The sequence below is a fragment of the Lepidochelys kempii genome, chromosome 9 (genome assembly GCF_965140285.1).
Source record: "Lepidochelys kempii isolate rLepKem1 chromosome 9, rLepKem1.hap1, whole genome shotgun sequence".
Taxonomy (NCBI): Eukaryota; Metazoa; Chordata; order Testudines; family Cheloniidae; genus Lepidochelys; species Lepidochelys kempii.
In genome coordinates, this window is record NC_136388.1 from 21,059,597 (window position 1) to 21,077,274 (window position 17,678).

At 39.1% G+C, this 17,678-nt stretch overlaps 1 long non-coding RNA gene across 1 annotated transcript in view; it reads right to left on the bottom strand.

Moving 5' to 3' along the window:
* LOC140916870 (uncharacterized) overlaps positions 1–11,661 on the bottom strand; it is a 162,536-nt gene extending 150,875 nt beyond the window's left edge. The window contains exon 1 of the long non-coding RNA XR_012160678.1: positions 11,596–11,661. This is a non-coding gene — a long non-coding RNA (uncharacterized LOC140916870). The remainder of the gene's footprint in view (positions 1–11,595) is intronic.
* Between the last annotated feature and the right edge of the window lie 6,017 nt (positions 11,662–17,678).

A 17,678-nucleotide genomic window follows, 5' to 3' on the forward strand; every position in this document is an offset into this window, starting at 1 on the left:
GGTTGGCACTTAGCAAATAAAATGACAATAGTGGGCTGAATCACATCCTCATGTGGCAAAGACCAGTGGAAAGGAAAATTCAGAAATTCCTTTTATGGCATTTCCTTCAAATATTTCTGTCATTGACAGGTCTTTCCCTCCACAGGAAAGGAACAGGACCACAAACCCAACAGATATTGAGAACACAGGGCCTCTGTCACCTCATCTCCTCACTGCTATAGAAACCTACCCCTGAGCTTCCTCTGCCACTGGCTGCTCCATGACCATCATGAAGGGCATTCCAAAGCACCAAAGGGTATCTTAAAAATTAACACTTTTTTAAGTTTTTCACTGATACCTCAAAGGGATTGAAGAGAAAGAAACTCGTCTCCCAAGCCCTCCTCAGCTGGGGATTGCTTAGTGTTGTGATAATTGGGTCTACCAATTTACCCTAATTGTGAGCTCAACTGTAAAAAGTGAGTGAAAGTTTAAAAAATGTCACAATAACCTAAATGCAAAAAGGGAGAGAGACTGAGTAAGTCCAAGCAAAAAGGCCTACTGATATAACTCAAGGACTGTGTTCAAATCACAGCTCGTAAACAAGGAAAGTGTGGGACTGTAATCAATGGATCAAAATTGGGGTGTCAGAAACTCGGCCTAGCTGGTGGACAAAATAATGAGAGGAGGAGCTATTCCCCCCATCACTCCCTTTTAGGGTTCTTAAAAACATTTGGGAGGGACATCGGGCATTGATGCTGGCTGACTGAAACAGGGGGAATGAGTGGACCCTACCATCCTGGCCACCACCTTTGTTATCTCCTGGGGCCCCAGGATCATGCTTGATACCACTTCCTGATCCTGAGAGATGTCCTGACCAGGCGAAAAAGAGGGACTCAGATGACAATGCCACCTCCACCAGCTTTAGCTCAATCCCACATACCACCTGGGATGTGAGACTTTTTGTCACCCAACCCACTCGTGTCCTTTTCCTTCCCCAGCTTATCTCTTCTCTATCCCACTTCTTTTGACTTCTGTCTAATAAGAGTCTGGTTTAGCTGACCAAATCTATATATTTTGCAATACGGCTATAAGCCTGTGACCAGAGAGGCAGATAAAAGCAATGTCCTAAGCAATTTGATGCTGATACGAATTTGCCCGGTCTCAGAATGGCTAATAAAACCATGTGCCATGACTGTAATGTTTCAGCAGTAAGGTTGCAAGAGACAGAACACCAGAGACAGAAGCTGCATTTTTTCTTTCTTTGCTATTCTCCCTTCCATGTGTTTTGTTTGGTCTTCTAGGAAACAGGATCGGACTTTAACAGCAGCAGCAAAAATGACAGCTCCATCTCAACTAACTTTTCCTCTTTTCCCCCCAGAGGACAGTTATTACCGTCAAAGAGACTGTCAAGCATGGAGGTCTTGGCCTTTAAAGACTCTCTCCAGCTAAAGTGAAAAGGAACATGGGAGGTTATTAAAATGAAAGCTTTACTTATAACTTTACATTTCAAATGCTTTATATTTAATAAAAAGTTGAAAAGATTTTTAAATGTTGAGTTTGCCAGGGTGCTAAGCAGGCTGAGGTCTCTATACACCAAATCCTGAATGCTGTTTAATGTTGGACATCAGCAGAGTCACATTAACACCTTTGACCCTTTGTTCCATCTAAATTAATACAACACAACTCAGCCACCCATAGAGGTCAGGCAGGCTAGTGCTATAAGATGGCCAACCCCATCATCCATGAGCACAGAGTGAGAGCCTTACTGTCACACAGTGATTTCAGGGGAGCTCTAGGGCACATTACTTCTGTTTGTACAAACACTCTGCACTTACACTTTTGACATTGATAAGCCATCATTTACCAACTTTTATGACATGGGGGTACCTAAGAAACTGTAGGATTTCCTTGTATTTAGAACAAAATATAGCTGCACTGTCTCAGACCCCACCACATGGTGGATAGCATTGGTGAAAAGTGATTTGCAATAGCAAACATTGAAATGTACAAGGCATCATATCTCAGGCTCTCAAATCATTTTAGTCATTAATTAAGTCTGACAGCACCTTTATCAGGGGCAGGTCAGTCACAGATATGTCAAGTTACTTGCTCAAGGCCAGAAAGGGAGTCAGTGTCTTAAGGGTTTTAGTTTGTTTTCTATGGTAATGCGATTACCAATTTACAATATCAAAGAGATAATTAATTATATTCTTAGAATTCATATTAGAATATAGCAACAGCAGCAGTTTGACTCGTGAAATTAGATGTTGATCTTTTTAAAATTACTTGGTTATTCATAACTCTCTATTTTCATGGGCCAAATTAAATTTATTAAAATTTCTGAAGAATAATCCTAAGAAAACTTGTATTTAATATTAGAATTCAAGATTTGATTTAAAGTTTAAGTTAATAGGCATCTATGTCAAATATCAGTTTAAAACATTATAGTATATGTAGGGTGACCAGACGTCTTGATTTTATAGGGACAGTCCCGATTTTTGGGTCTTTTTGTTATATAGGCTCCTATTGCTCCCCCACCCGTCCCAATTTTTCACACTTGCTGTCTGGTCACCCTAAGTATATGCCTTGCATTTCTTCCATACCCAAGTCTCCCACAGAAGCAAGTAGTATTTTGGAGTCCATGCATTTTGTACAATGCAAGATCCAGAATAGTAACTGTAGCACAATTAAAAAGAAATAATTAGATCCTAATGTAAGCACATGTCATGATTTCTCTAGAAGGCGTTAGCAGGACTTTGGGGTTTTTTTAATTCTAAACAAAAAGCTAAAGTGTACAGATTTCACCCACATTAAACTATAGTTTATGGATCATTTACTAATATTGTATGTTCTCTTATTCTTTAAGCTATAAAAAGTAAATAGTTGGTTATGACTCACTGGTCATACCAATGCAAATGCTGCCCTTTAAATACAGCATGATTGATTTAATAGTTCACTTAGGCATGAAATTAAATGATAGAAATAAACAAGTTTCAGAATAGCAGCCGTGTTAGTCTGTATTCGCAAAAAGAAAAGGAGTACTTGTGGCACCATAGAGACTAACAAACATCAAGTAGTTCAAGTCCAATGGAATTTAATATTGTTTTTATAAACAATTTACAGCAATGACAAAGTTCTCAAAACCATTTTTAGTAGTAATCACCATTTATTGCTATTAAAAATCTCCTAATACTTAGTCAACTACAATACTATGAAATATTTCAAAGAACACTATAACATTTTTGCTTTTAGCCTGTAATTTCCCCCGTCCTTATGTTGTGATTTTATAGGTGACTAGGATTTTGACCTTGAATTTAAAGGTTAGCAGGAAGTATGGAAATCAGGCAAATGTAAATAGAGGAAGAAATTGGCACGGGAGAAAACAAACAAATTAAAAACAAATACACAAGTAACAAGAGTAGAATCAGATACTTTGTTTAAATACCTGTCAGTGTTTTTTCTCTTGATATAATTTGAGCACGCAGGAGATGATTAATTATCTACAGTGAAAAAAAGATAAACTAACAATATTTTGTTTGTTCATCTACAGAACCATGAATTTTATTTTCACAAATCTAAATTCCCACTTTTGGTTAAAATTACAGTGGTCAAGGTCAGCTGTATTAATTGACAGAATGTCAGGCTGCTGAATAGGAGAATTCAGCTTCATGGTACAGCAGTAGAAGATAGACACAGAGGCCAAATTTGTCAGCCCTTACGCAGGACCAAAATGCGTTTCCATGGTGTTTCATATTCACCATCCATTTAGGAATGAGGAGCTTGCCACCTCTTTCCTCCAGGACAGGATATCATATTTCCTGGACTGTTGAATATGGCTTCAGGGTTCAACCATTTTGATCAGGTTTAACAGAATGACTAGTGTAATCATGATGGGGAAGATGCTTCAACAAAAAAACTTCAAAAATAGACTCCAAGGAGAGACTGTTGAAATGGAATTAATTTGCAAACTGGATATAATTAACTTAGGCTTGAATAGAGAGTGGGAGCGGATGGGTCATTACACAAAGTAAAACTATTTCCACATGTTTATTCCCTCCCTTCACCCCCCACTGTTCCTCAGACGTTCTTGTCAACTGCTGGAAATGGACCACCTTGATTATCACTATAAAAGTTCCCCTCCCACCCCCCGCTCTCCTGCTGGTAATGGCTCACCTTAAGTGATCACTCTCATTACAGTGTGTACAGTAATACCCATTGTTTCATGTTCTCTATGTATATAAATCTCCACACTGTATCTTCCACTGAATACATCGGATGAAGTGAGCTGTAGCTCATGAAAACTTATGCTCAACTAAATTTGTTAGTCTCTAAGGTGCCACAAGTCCTCCTTTTCTTTCTGCGAATACAGACTAACACGCTGCTACTCTGAAACCTCCCTTAGGTCAGTAGTTACCCTGGAATTAAACCAGTGTGTGATATCAGTCAAGCCCTACACATTTCCTTTGCGATGATCTTTTCCTAAATCTTAACTTCCCCCATGTAGATTAGTAACATAAAAAACAATGGGACAGATTTTAATTTCAGATGCATAGCACATACTGATGCTCATCTCAAAAAAATCTGCTGCTATGGTTTTCGCATACATACATAGCAGGGGATTTTCCAAGCCATGTTATGAGGTCTTCTACTCATCTAAGATGCGAATCTAGTCAAAAGCATACCATTTGCAGTCTCTCTCTCAAAGTAAATTACCTTCATTTCTCACTTCCTAGAAGCCCACGCAAACAGGAAAAAAATATCCTTAATTATGTACCTTCAGCAGTAAGTGAATTCTCCCAAAAATCTCATGTACTGACTCCAAAATAAATTGTAGGAGCCATATGAAAATCCAGATTTCATAGACTTCTATTCAATTTTAAATCATCCTAAATTCCACACTAGGCCCTCAGACACATGTATCATCACTCCTAGTATCTAGATTTCTGGAAAAGTTTCCACAGAAAAGCAGCAAACCTCACGTGGTTTCAGGTTTCATTGCTAAGTTTATTTAGGGAGGAGGGAAATGCATTATGGGTCAAGTTTCCCAAAACGTTCAGATTCTCGTGGACCTAAAGAGAAGTATACCTGGACCCTGACAAATAAACCCCACTGGTTTTGGCTCAAGAAAGTCATGTGAACTGAAACCGAGTGTTATGACTATTTCAAACCACTTTGCACAAATATTTCAGTGACTCAGTTTCATGTGCACTAATGTTTGCATAAAGCAGTCTTGGAATGTGGAAGCTCATATCTAAGCTATTGTCACAAAAAGTGGAGTATTTTATATAGGATGCACTAGGTCACTTTAGACACAAAGAGAGGTGCTTAAAATCCCTCTCTGGAATTCCTGGCACAGAAGCCATTGAATTACAGTTCATCTTCTGACCACATCCTTGGCAACTAGGACTAAATACATGGATTACTTTGTGTGACCGCAACAAGAAAAAAAATCAATTTAAATTCTAGACCTAGCCAATCAATCTTACAGTTTCCTGATACTTCTAAAAACGATGCCTCAGGCAACCTTTTTGTGGCTCAGAAGGGAAAAGGTTTCAAATATTTTAAAATTCCCTAATTCCATCTACTATCTCTACCTAAAAACTGTTACTTGTCCCTGCAAAATTGAAAGCCTTTGTGACTTCAGCCTCTTACTCTCTTGATTATGGGCCTGATCCAAAGTCCACTGAAGTCAAAGACTTCCACTGGCTGCAAAGGGCTTTAGATCAGGTCCTGTAAGAGTTATTGCTCATGCAATCAAAGAACAAATAAGACTACTGTGCCAATTGTGTGCAGCTATGCAACATAGCTCAAATATGAGCGATCATATATTAGGAAGTCAGAACTGTTCACCATCAATCCACAGAATAAAGACAAGGTGAAAAAAATTAAGTATATTTGAACAGTTAAATTCTGGTGAATCGTGGTCTAGCTCAATAAGCACTCAGTGGGAAAAAAAATTCCTTGAGTAAAATATTTGTAGCTTTCCTACAGCTCTACTTCTACCCCTCTTTCAATATCTTAATAGATATTGACCACAACAAAACACAAATCTGCAATATGCTCTGGGTCCATTTCCAGAGCACTGCTACTCAGCAGCATTTTCTGAAAGTCTTCACTTTACTCCAAGAAAAAAACATGTCAGACTGCCTTTGTAGTAACAATTCATAGGCAGCTGCCTATTGCAAGTTGGATATTTATATCTGCCACACACGCATCTACTGGTATGGAGAGATTCTCAATGGACCTTCCATTGCAGTAAATTTCTATAAATTAATTAGTAATTTTAGAAGTGGAAATATTTCTGGGAAAAATTAAGAACGAAAAATGCTCCTCCTAGCTAAAATGAATAGTTCAAGAAAAGATTTTAACCTATTATCATGTAAGTATTATTAAAAGATTTAACCCTTACCAAATTGAGTCTAAAACAGCCTTAATTTAATAATATGTCTAGCATAGGTTTTCTTGCCTTTCTTTGGGCATACAAGGAAAAAGCCTTGGGGAAAAAAATGAAACAGGTTTTGTATTCTAATCCAAGAAGAAAATCAAAGCCATGAAATTACTGTCTTTACAATATTTCCCCGTTATTTTCAAAGGATCTAATTGATTATTGATCTTCATACAGTCGTAAACGAATTTTCACTGTTCGTACAAAGTAATATTTCAACACATTAACAAGTTTTTAAAAGATTAATATTATGTACATGTGTACATTATATGCTTGTAATTGCACATATACACTACCTATCTTGCACTGACAGTCATGTGATGAATACATTTAGCATGCAATTTTGACCACCTCACACTTATTATGCCCACCAGTCTATTTCCATCTGGTCTGTTTTCAATATTCCAAATCTTTGACAGCTTCTAAAAGTGAAAAAAAAACCCTTCTGAAGAAATGCTTCCTTTCCCACTACCCTTATCTTATCCTGATTTGAAGTGCAGGATATGCAATATTAAAATCCTGCCCCAGTGTCAGATTAATCATTAGGGAAAATTCCTGTAGAATTGAATAGGGGTGACACCACTAAGGTCCTATAGAAACGCAATACATATTTTTGAAATTACTCTGAAGTCTGATGGGTTAAATAGAAAATAACTGCTCTGTAGGATTGTGGAACTCTCTCATACAACATGAAGTACATACAAATTTTTATGATATTCCACTGGATGATGCAAAAAATGACAAACGTTATCATTTTCTACTGAAATCCGTAAGATTCTAATATATTGTGATCCTTCGGCAGGCAGTTGGGGACACCTGTAGGACAACAGATATTGGGGTCATGCAAGTTAGCACTTCCTTTGGGAGGAAAAACCAGAGGTACACAATCTGAGTATTTTCTTATTATAGATTGTATCATTTACACACACGTCCGCCAGTGTAGAACAGAGGTGGCCACAAAGAGCACGCAGCTAGAGAACTTCTTTCAAGACCCTCAGCCCCAACACCAGTGCTCAGTTCCCAACAAACAACTCCAGCTCCAGAATTAGAAAGAGGCTAAAGAAGGAGAACAAAGTCTCTTGCTGTTTGCAACAGCTCCTCCAATGAACCCATGTACTACAAACAAAACACAGCATTTCTTCAAAGACAGTACACTACTCACCCACTAGGGCTGTATTTGCACTTCCAGGTAGGGGTGTGATTTCCAGGCTCATGTACACATACTCATGCTAGCTCTCCTTGAACTAGTGTCAGTAGAAATAGAAGTGTAGCTGTGGAAGCACTGATAGCAGAAACAGAGGCATGGCTGAGCCACGCCAAGTACAAACCTGCATGAAACTGATAGGTACGTACTTGCCACAGCTCTGCTGTTGCTATCCATGGTACTGTGGCTACACTGCCATTTATACTTGTGCTAGCTTGATGAGAGGTAGCATGACTATGTGTATACAAGGAGGAAAATCACACCCCTCGCTTGTAATCTATACATGGCCTAAAAAAATAACTAACAAGACTGTGTAACAGTGCTACCTGGGGACACCTACCATAACAATATATTAATCCACTAGGCTGGAAACTGGATCTTTTTTATCATCAGATAGGGAATATTTCTAATTTACCAATGGGACACACAACACTCACTTCCAACCCTAGAAAGTCCTAGAATATCAGAACAAACTTGCGAAGTGTTATGTACAGAAAAGCTATCACAAGGTTTCATACTAGTATTAGTTTTCATTAGTACTTAGTTCTCTGAAAACGTCCACACAATGTGCAGCAGCAGTCAAAAAAGCAAACAGTGTTGGGAATCATTAAGGGGTAGATAAGATATAAAATATCATATTGCCTGTATATGAATCCATGGCACACCCACATCTTGAATTCTGCATACAGATGTGGTCACCCCATCTCAAAAAATATTTTGAAATTGGAAAAGGTTCAGAAAAGGGTGACATAAATGATTAGGGATATGGAACAGCTTCTGTATGAGGAGAGATTAATAAGACTAAGACTTTTCAGCTTGTAAAAGAGATGACTAAGGGGGGATATTATGGAAGTCAACAAAATCATGACTGGTGTTGAGAAAGTAAATAAGGAAGTGTTATTTACTCCTTCTCAGAACACACAAACTAGGGGTCACCAAATGAAATTAATAGGCAGCAGGTTTAAAACAAACAAAAGGAAGTATTTCTTCACACAACGCACAGCCAACCTGTGGAACTCCTTGCCAGAGGATATTGTGAAGGCCAAGACCATAACAGGGTTCAAAAAAGAACTAGATAAATTCATGGAGGATAAGTCCATCAATGGCTATTAGCCAGGATGGGCAGGAATGGTATCCCTAGCCTCAGTTTGCCACAAGCTAGGAATGGGCGACAGGGAATGGATCACTTGATGATTACCTGTTCTCTTCATTCCTTCTGGGGCACCTGGCATTGGCTGCTGTTGGAAGACAGGATACTGGGCCAGATGGACCTTTGGTCTGACCCCGTATGACCGTTTTTATGTTATGTTCTAATTTTTCCCCTGCTCTGAACCCTGAGCAGTTTGGATTAATGAAATAAAAGACTTTGCTTTCACGCGTAGAGGAATATGAAAAAAGCACTCATCTTATTAAGAAATACATAGTTAAAATATTTCTATAACAGCTACTTTGCAAAATATGACACATGTAGCAACTGCAGTCTGGTATAATTGGAAATAAAGGACTAACAGACTTATTTAGGGTGACCCTAATGAAGAAGGCATCCCAAGATAAATCCAACTGATCCTTTATTCCACACCACCATGCATTCTCTATATAATCCCTACATGTGATCGAAAGTGAGAATTGTGAACATGGTGGTTTCTGAGATTTTGCTGCCATCTTCTGATGAAAAAACAGTATATGGGGAGAAGTCATGCTGCTGGATTTAAAGCATCACCTTGTCCTTTACATTGTTCTCACTTTCAGAGGTATTCCAAAAGAGACAAAGTACTTTTCTCTTTTTGGATTCTTATATTTGGTTATTTGCTGTAATTTGGAGACATGTTACTTTGTTACATCCCTACAAGCACCCATCTGTCCTGGGGTCTTTTAGATTGTAAACTTTTCTAGGTAGAGATTTTGTCTTCGTATGTGTGGTATAGGGCCAAGCACAATGGAGTCCAAACCTCTATTGGGGCCTATAAGCACTAACAAAATATAAATAACAGTGTTAGTATTGTGTGAGAAGGAAAGAACCTAACCTGGTTGTCAGAGGCCAATGTGAGTTTGCGGGGCTGGCAGTTACAAAGTGAATTTGTATATTGAGTAAATTGGCTATAGAATCACATGTCCATGGTAGTAATCTTAATTCTCAAACATTAAGATTTTCTACAAATAACCCATTTCAACTGTTTTGACCTTGTAACAGTCTCTCTTCTCCTTTGACAATGGGTAAATATTGATATAAAGGTCTAATTCAGTTGAATGAAATTTTAAATAGTATGTAGGAATGACAGCATAACAAAAAACAATTCATTTTCTGATAATATTGAACATCCTTTCTGCATTACACAGATTTAAATCCTGAAGAACACCACAGGCTTCCATGGGTTACTACATATTTACACCAGTGTAACTAGAGTTGAATTGGAGCCAAGACTTCGTAATGGTTTTCCTTTAGTGTCTTTATCTGTAAAGCTTTTTTCTCAATATCAGAAAGGATTTATGAATTTCCATGCCATGGTATAACCCATATCTTCCCATTTCTATTTTAGTTATATCCTTTTCAAGTCATTCCCTATTCTTCATTTCAGATGGAACCAAATGAAATAACTCTTTTAAAGCCACTTTCCTTTACTCAGACAAATGTCACATTCATAGTATTTCAGCATATGAGTAGGAACACTGGGGTTTTTTAATTCGCTGCACTTTGGACAAACGTTAAATTCCTCTATGGATGCTTACAAATTATTAATATCATTTCTGAATCAGCACAGTGTCATGTGCAGTAGCCAAATAACTGAGCATTTGTTAACATTAACGCTTCCTTCACCACTCTCCAACCTATTCATACATTTGATAATCACCTGCGTATAGCACCATAGTTGTTTCAGGGTGCAGCCCAGTGCAGGCCATCCCATAACCTGGCACTATAGTCACCCTAACCTTAGTTTTCCCTCTGTTTATCTAATCAACTCATATGCAACTAGGGATTTTAGTAACAGACCCTTCCCCACCCCATTCGGGTCTACTTTATTAAACCATTTTGATTCTTAAACATCAGGTTGGCACTCTCCAGTCTCTGCTGTTTCTTTCTGGTCAACAGAGTCCCCTACCACCCTCCGTTAAGGCACTGTGCCCAGTTGTCTATTAACCCTTGGCCCTCTCTAGCCTTCTTTCTATGGACTGCAGTCATTCTGCTCTGGGAGCAAGGCTCTCAGCATCACTCCTTCTAAGGAATCTTAGGTCTTCCCCTGTGCCTTGGATGCAGGGTTTTCTGCAGTTCTTCCAGAGGATCCTAAATTCTGGCACGTTTTTCCAGCTCGCTACCATCCTGGCTCTACCACAGAACCACTTTTCTGTACCCTGCAGGTCCCACGCTCAGGAAGCAGGCAGCCCATCTTATAGGAAATGCGGCCTCCAGCCTGCCGGCACGTGATCCTTGGTCACCTGATCCAGGCACAGTCCTTAACCCCAGATCATGCAGTGACAATATCCAAATCAATTTAAAATTATATGTAGACTGGCAGATTCAATGCTACACCCATTGTCTATAGTATTGTTACATGGATGAGAGTCATTGACTAGAGTTTTATCATACAGTATATAAAACAAACTAAAAGCAGCAAAATAAGCATATAAAGCAGCATAATTGACCCCATAACTGTAAATGAGGATTTAATAATATATCAGGAAAATAAATATTAAGGATCTAGTATTTCGGACCCTTGTTACATTATTTATTAATCAGCCGAGAGAATTGGCAATAATTAGCCTTTTATCCCCATGTCATTTGTTCAAAACTGTCCTACAGTGAGCTGTGACTGACAGCCACTGTCATCTAATCACAGTTTGGCCTGCAGCTCCAAGTGAACAAGTGTCTATATCATAAAGCATACCAAACAATAGCACCAGTTGCTTCTCTTGTTGACATGTTCAGCAAAGAAGCCTAGGTATAAGGGACAGAATCCGAACTTTCTCTCACCTCAGCAGAGTTTCACTCTTTTACCTTTCTTCTTCCTGACATCACTTTGAATCCTATTCTTTTTACCACGCATCAAGGAAAGCTTCTCTCTTTTCTTGCTAACAGCTTCTCGTAGATTCATTATTTTGCTGATGCCTGTAGTTTGGTATCCAACTGACTATAGCCGTGCATTCCTTTTTTGTGAACTTTGCTTCCCCACTTTGCTCAGTCATCTGTTTACATGTGTATGCAATACTATACCAGAGCACATAGCTTTCTGCAGAATGATTAGTGTTTAATCCAAGCTCCTTTTGTGCAGCTCTGTTATAATGACTACTATAAAAATATACAGTACCAAGTAGGAATTCTAAAACATTTTCAATGTATCTGTTATCAACAGCAAAGTTAATTTCATGGGAGCTCCTGGCCCCTTGTTCCAAATAATTTTGTACTGCTCTCTGAAGTAGAGCACTACAAACCTCTGACATGTCATGCAGAGTCAATACAAAAATATATTCTAGAGCTTGGCATGGTTTCGGAGCATACTTGCATTTACATGAATAGGACTTTGCCTATGCTAATTAATACATTGGGCTTCTTGTAGGATTTTCTAACCAGCCACTTTCTACAAGGTTTGATCAGAGATATGTCCTAACTTAGGATAATCACCTGATAGAATAAATCACTCCCTCATCTACTTCGCCGTAATGAGCTCCACAAAATTCAGATGGGAAAGATAGGAGTTCTATAATATCCAGAGATTATAACTGCAGTTTGTTTGCTTGGGAGGATCTAATACTATCTGATTAAGTTTTGCAATATTTACATGTTGTACTCTGAGCTTGTTCAAACATCAGAAAATGAGGTTGACTTCAACAGAAAGTGATAAACAAATTAATGCAAGTCAGTCAACTTAAAATGTGACAGACGGCATTGTTTATTGCGGATGTGGATCTCAAATGTTATCAGGGTTCAACGAATCACATTGGCACGCAGCAGACATTCTGCAAATAGGCCTACATTTTATCTGAAGAGGTTTAATTTAATATACTTATTCTCATGCAGAATTTATTACTGTTTCTTGTATAATGGCTACATTTTTAAATAGAGTGTAATTGTTGAAGCTCATCTGTGCAGAATGGCTTTGGGAAATTTGGTGTAATGAACCATGGACACACAGTCACCACCAGCAACAGACCTGGGACATTCGCTACCAGAAGCACAAACTCCCACCTCTTAAGCTAAAGGCCACAGCTGACAGTAAATTACAGGGATCAACTACTAGTTGCATCATCACATGCACTATGGATTAAATTCAACTTTAGCAGAGGGTCAACTGAAAGCCCATGTTTTATTTAAGCCCCATTATGTCTCAGACCCTATTCCAGCCTTCTACCCCAGGGTTCATTTCACCCTACACCACCTGTGATGTTTTGAGGAGACTGTGTTCACAGTTTATGAATTCTGACTGATCCTATGAAGTTATTATAAACATTGTTATGTCATGGACTGACTCAGTGAATGTGGAATCCATTTGCTGGCAAGGGCTGTGCCATGTCCTCCCACAGCAGATACAATGGTGGATCATTAGAACCTGATGGAATCCTATTAAGGTGGAAACACCTTGGGACAATGGATTAGCTGAAGCATGTGAAATCTAGTTTTTTCCTTCCTCTCTACAGGATTCTGTCCGAGTGGAAAATCCTCAAATGCACAATAAAGAACCCAAGGGGTTGATGCCAGCCTTTAAAAAACACAGAGGCTGAGTGGGTCAGGGAAAGATTCAGAGCCACACAGGATGCTTTGGGTAGGAGAGGGGAAGAAATGGCCAGGTTTTGATAGCAGGGTGGGGGGGAAAGGATATCTTGCAGACCAGCCAAGAACAAGAAAAGCTAGTTGACCTACAGAGAGATTAAATGTTTCTGGAGGGATACCATGAGCTGCAGAGGAAGGATTCTGTGCAGCTCAAGGGGCTTTGGACAAAGAACTGTCCAGAGTGGTAAGAAACCTGAAGCAAGAAAATGCAGATAGGTATTGGACTGCAGGGTCCCCACTACCAAGAGAGTTGTCAGACATGAGGTCTGTACCTGGAGTGCACACCTAGAAACCCAAAGCCAAGAACAATGCCTAAACTTTGCCCAGTCTCAGCAAGCTGAGGATATGTAGGATTCAGTGGTTGGACTCCTCATAGCAGTCTTATGGGTGTCTAACAAGGGGAACTGACACACCATATTACATCCCTGCACACACAAACTAATCCCAAACATACAAGATCACAGGAGTTCAAGGCCTATCCGTTATGTCATTTAGTAATGGCTTCACATCCAAATACATACAACCACTGTGATTATCACTGGCAATTGACTCTGGAAACTTAGAGCACCAAAAGTGTGCTCCTCTACATCAGGGGCCTCAAACTCAATTTACCTTAGGACCAGTGCCAGTCCTCAAATCCTCCCAGCGGGCCAATAATGTCACTGAAGATAGTGTTCAGAAAAAAAAGTGTTTATATTGTATTTATTTCAAATTTCTTAGAAATAATAAAACTGTCATACAACTTTATAAAATTCTTCACCTACCAACACCTGGCAATGCTTCAGTTCTGTCAGTTTGTTGATGTTTGGCCTCAGTGACTGAGCAGTTGAAACCTTCAGGATTGAAGCAAGGTGGGCATCAGATAGTTGTGTTCGATATTTTGACTTGTTTATACTCATCATGGAAAAAAGTGACGTTGCCTCCATGGCTGACTCTGCCTAGCAACTGATGATGCTCCCACCATGGCTGATTCCGCCCAGCAACTAATGATGCTGACTGCATGGCAACTAATGATGGTAACTCTGTCCCTCTCCCGCAGCCAATGGGAGCTGTGGGAGGCAGCGCCTGCAGTTGACATTGCGGCTGCATGCGTCTCTCCTCCATGAGCCACAGTGGGGAGGTTCTCGGGCTGCAGATGGCCCATTGGCCGGGACTTTGAGACCCCCTGCTCTACATGAAGAATTTGTACTATTCACTTACTATACTTGGTACGCAATATGGGAAATACTATCTACATAAGAATGGCCCTACTTGGTCAGACTAAAGGTTCATCTAGCCCAGTATCCTGTCTTCTGACAGTGGCCAATGCCAGGTGCCCCAGAGGGAATGAACAGAACAGGTAAACATCAAGTGATCCATCCCCTGTCACCCATTCCCAGCTTCTGGCAAACAGAGGCTAGGGATACCATTCCTACCCACCCTGGTTAATTGCCATTGATGGATCTCTCCTCCATGAATTTATCTAGCTCTTTTTTGAACCCTGTTATGGTCTTGGCCTTCACAACATCCTCTGGCAAGGAGTTCCACAGATTGACTGTGCATTGTGTGAAGAAATAGGTATTATTCGACTTCTGCTAATATTCCCTTTCCAAATGTTGTACTTCACTGCACTCATTCTCCACAGAACCTGAACCAGTGCAGAAGAGTTACTTTTCTGAAAATATTACCTTTATTAAAATAAATCTATTTTTAAAAACATTATCTTTTTACAAGCATCATTAATTCTTACTCCAGCTGGTGAGAAAGACTGGCACATCCTGAGAGGGGATGAATATTCACAATTTTTTATAAGCTCTGTTTCCAAGAACTGCCCCCCCCTTTTCTTTCAATAGTGTCAATTTAGTTAATTCAGGTGTTCTTCTCAAGGAAGATCTTTCTTGTTCTTGAGCAAATGACAGTTGAAGATCTGCCTGCCTTTCTTCCATCACAAGATATTTAAATCTCTGCCAGGGCTGTTTCAAAGTGAGGAGAAACTATCTCCATGCCTGCAAGGTCTCAAGAAACTTAAAAGCCAAATAAAAACTTCATTCAGATTTGCTGAAGAAAAATTGCATAGAGAACCACAACATACTGCACCTCATATAATACATACTGAACTGTTCAGTGGAAATAGAAAGCAGGTTTATATTTTTAAAAATTAAATCAGGGTTCAGCCAAAAAAAGGGAAGGACTGATTACATCTTTTTGTAATAAAGGCTATTGAACAGATGATAAGCAGAACTGTTGCTTCATTTTCTACAATGACATCCAGGAAGGAATCAATTAATTGTCAGGTCCCATGAAGAAACATATGTCTCCACCTTAATAATGTTAATATGTCCATATTTTGAAGTAATAAAAAGGCCACCATTATTAAATGGAATGACATATAATGTGTCTTGTATTTCCACCTAGGGCTTTGCTTTTAAAATCTGTTCATGGCTATTTTCCATAATGCCTGTTAGTTTAATGGGCAGTTGCTCTGAAAATATGTCCATTTAACATTAGCAAAGCTCAGTGGAATTGCAAGACAAACCTTAGCCTTAAAACAGACGTTAAATGTACACTGTGCATTTCTAACTGTCACTTACTTCCTGGCTGCAGGCGTACATAAGCCAGCCATGAAATCTGCAGCATCATTAGCACTGAATGCACCTGCTGCTGTTGTCCTTGAATCAAAGTTTATTTGGATCTATCCCTGGCCCCCTCCATCTTGATCCTCCTCTGATACGCTTTATCAGATCTTCTATGATTTCGGTTAAACCTTCTTATGAGTTGGGTTAAAGATCATGGGTGTGAACATGCCCTTCATTTAAACTAGCTGTAAGAGACAGTTAAAGAACCCCTCCTAAAACAAGGTGTAATGAAGGCTGCCCAGAAACTAGCACCATGTGGGCAGAGGGTTTGACTGGGTATTGTTTGTGTGAGAGAGGCTGGATAAAGCTGAAGTGCAGATAGATATTGAGAAAGACAGCCTGAACAAGTATAGTGTCTGATCCTGGAAGAAGAGAGGGCATGATACTGGCCAAAGAGGTTCGGGGCTATAAGCAAAGAAGCTCTCCCCTCCTTTTGTTTTTGGGGGTTCCTCCAGCATTCAGAGAATCAGGACTTTGATGCAATCTCATTTATTTACGTGCAATATACAAAGAAAATACCAGACTCCATATCAGTTTCTGCTTCCAACTGGAACACCCTCATTGCCCTGAACTTTTACTAGCCACTCAGGTCAAAAAGGTTTAACAGATCTATGACCTGATCTGTGATCTCTTTCCTCAGAGTCTGATGACCATGCCGCCTCCTGCTGCCACAAACCGGCTATACAAGTAAGTTCATATAGATCCAGATGCATCACAGTCTACAGTTCATAGCAGCCTGAAATAACCTGCACATACATATACCAGTCAGAAAAGATCACTGTTCTCATAGGTTACTGAAAAGCACAGAGTCTCCAGAGCATACAAATGATGACCAGAACTCCATGGTGGCATAATATGCCTTAGCCTTCTTATTCCCTTGAAATGCATTCATCAAGGCGCTGGTCAACGTAAGCCCTTCCTCCATTGTACAGACATCATTGTAACATCTGGACATATGGAATATGAAACGAACAGCAACCAGGGAACAACAAAGAACCAGCCAGTGTTGCCGGCCCTGCAAAATTACCTTTAAAGGTTGCATAGTTTCTAATCCCATTATCTCTAGGACAGTGTAATTAGGAGGCCGAGAGCTATGAGCCCATTTAATCAACACAGGAACAGAAGAAGAGTGGTCATTTTTAGAAGAATCGTGAAGAGGGAAGCGGAAATAGGAGTCTGAAATCTGGATAGTTTATTTAAGCATTTGATGTTTTAAATGCACATCCAAGACCTCTCTCTTTTTGTTGTTTGCCCATCACTACTAGTTCAGATATAACCCAGCTACCAGTGTAATTGATAGAACTCACATTGATTTTAGTAGAAATGGAGGTCAAATGGTTTAACTTCCTTATCTGTAAATCTAATATAGATTCTTTAATCATTCTTTTCTACAACTACCTTTTAATACCAAAAAAAGTTAGTAAGACTTTACCACCTCAGTGTACTGCAGACTAATACATTATTCTTCAAGTTCATTAGCATCAGTCTTACAGCTACTTGAAATTTTTCAGGCAAAAAATTTTCCTGCCAAAAACTGGGGTTTTCAAAAAAAAATTAAAAAAAACAACAGGAAAATATCACTTAATTTTACAGCAAGTTACAAAACAAAATTAATTTTTATTTTTTACTTCATATTAAGGTCTTCTATTACATTTCTCCTTTCAAAAAAATGAA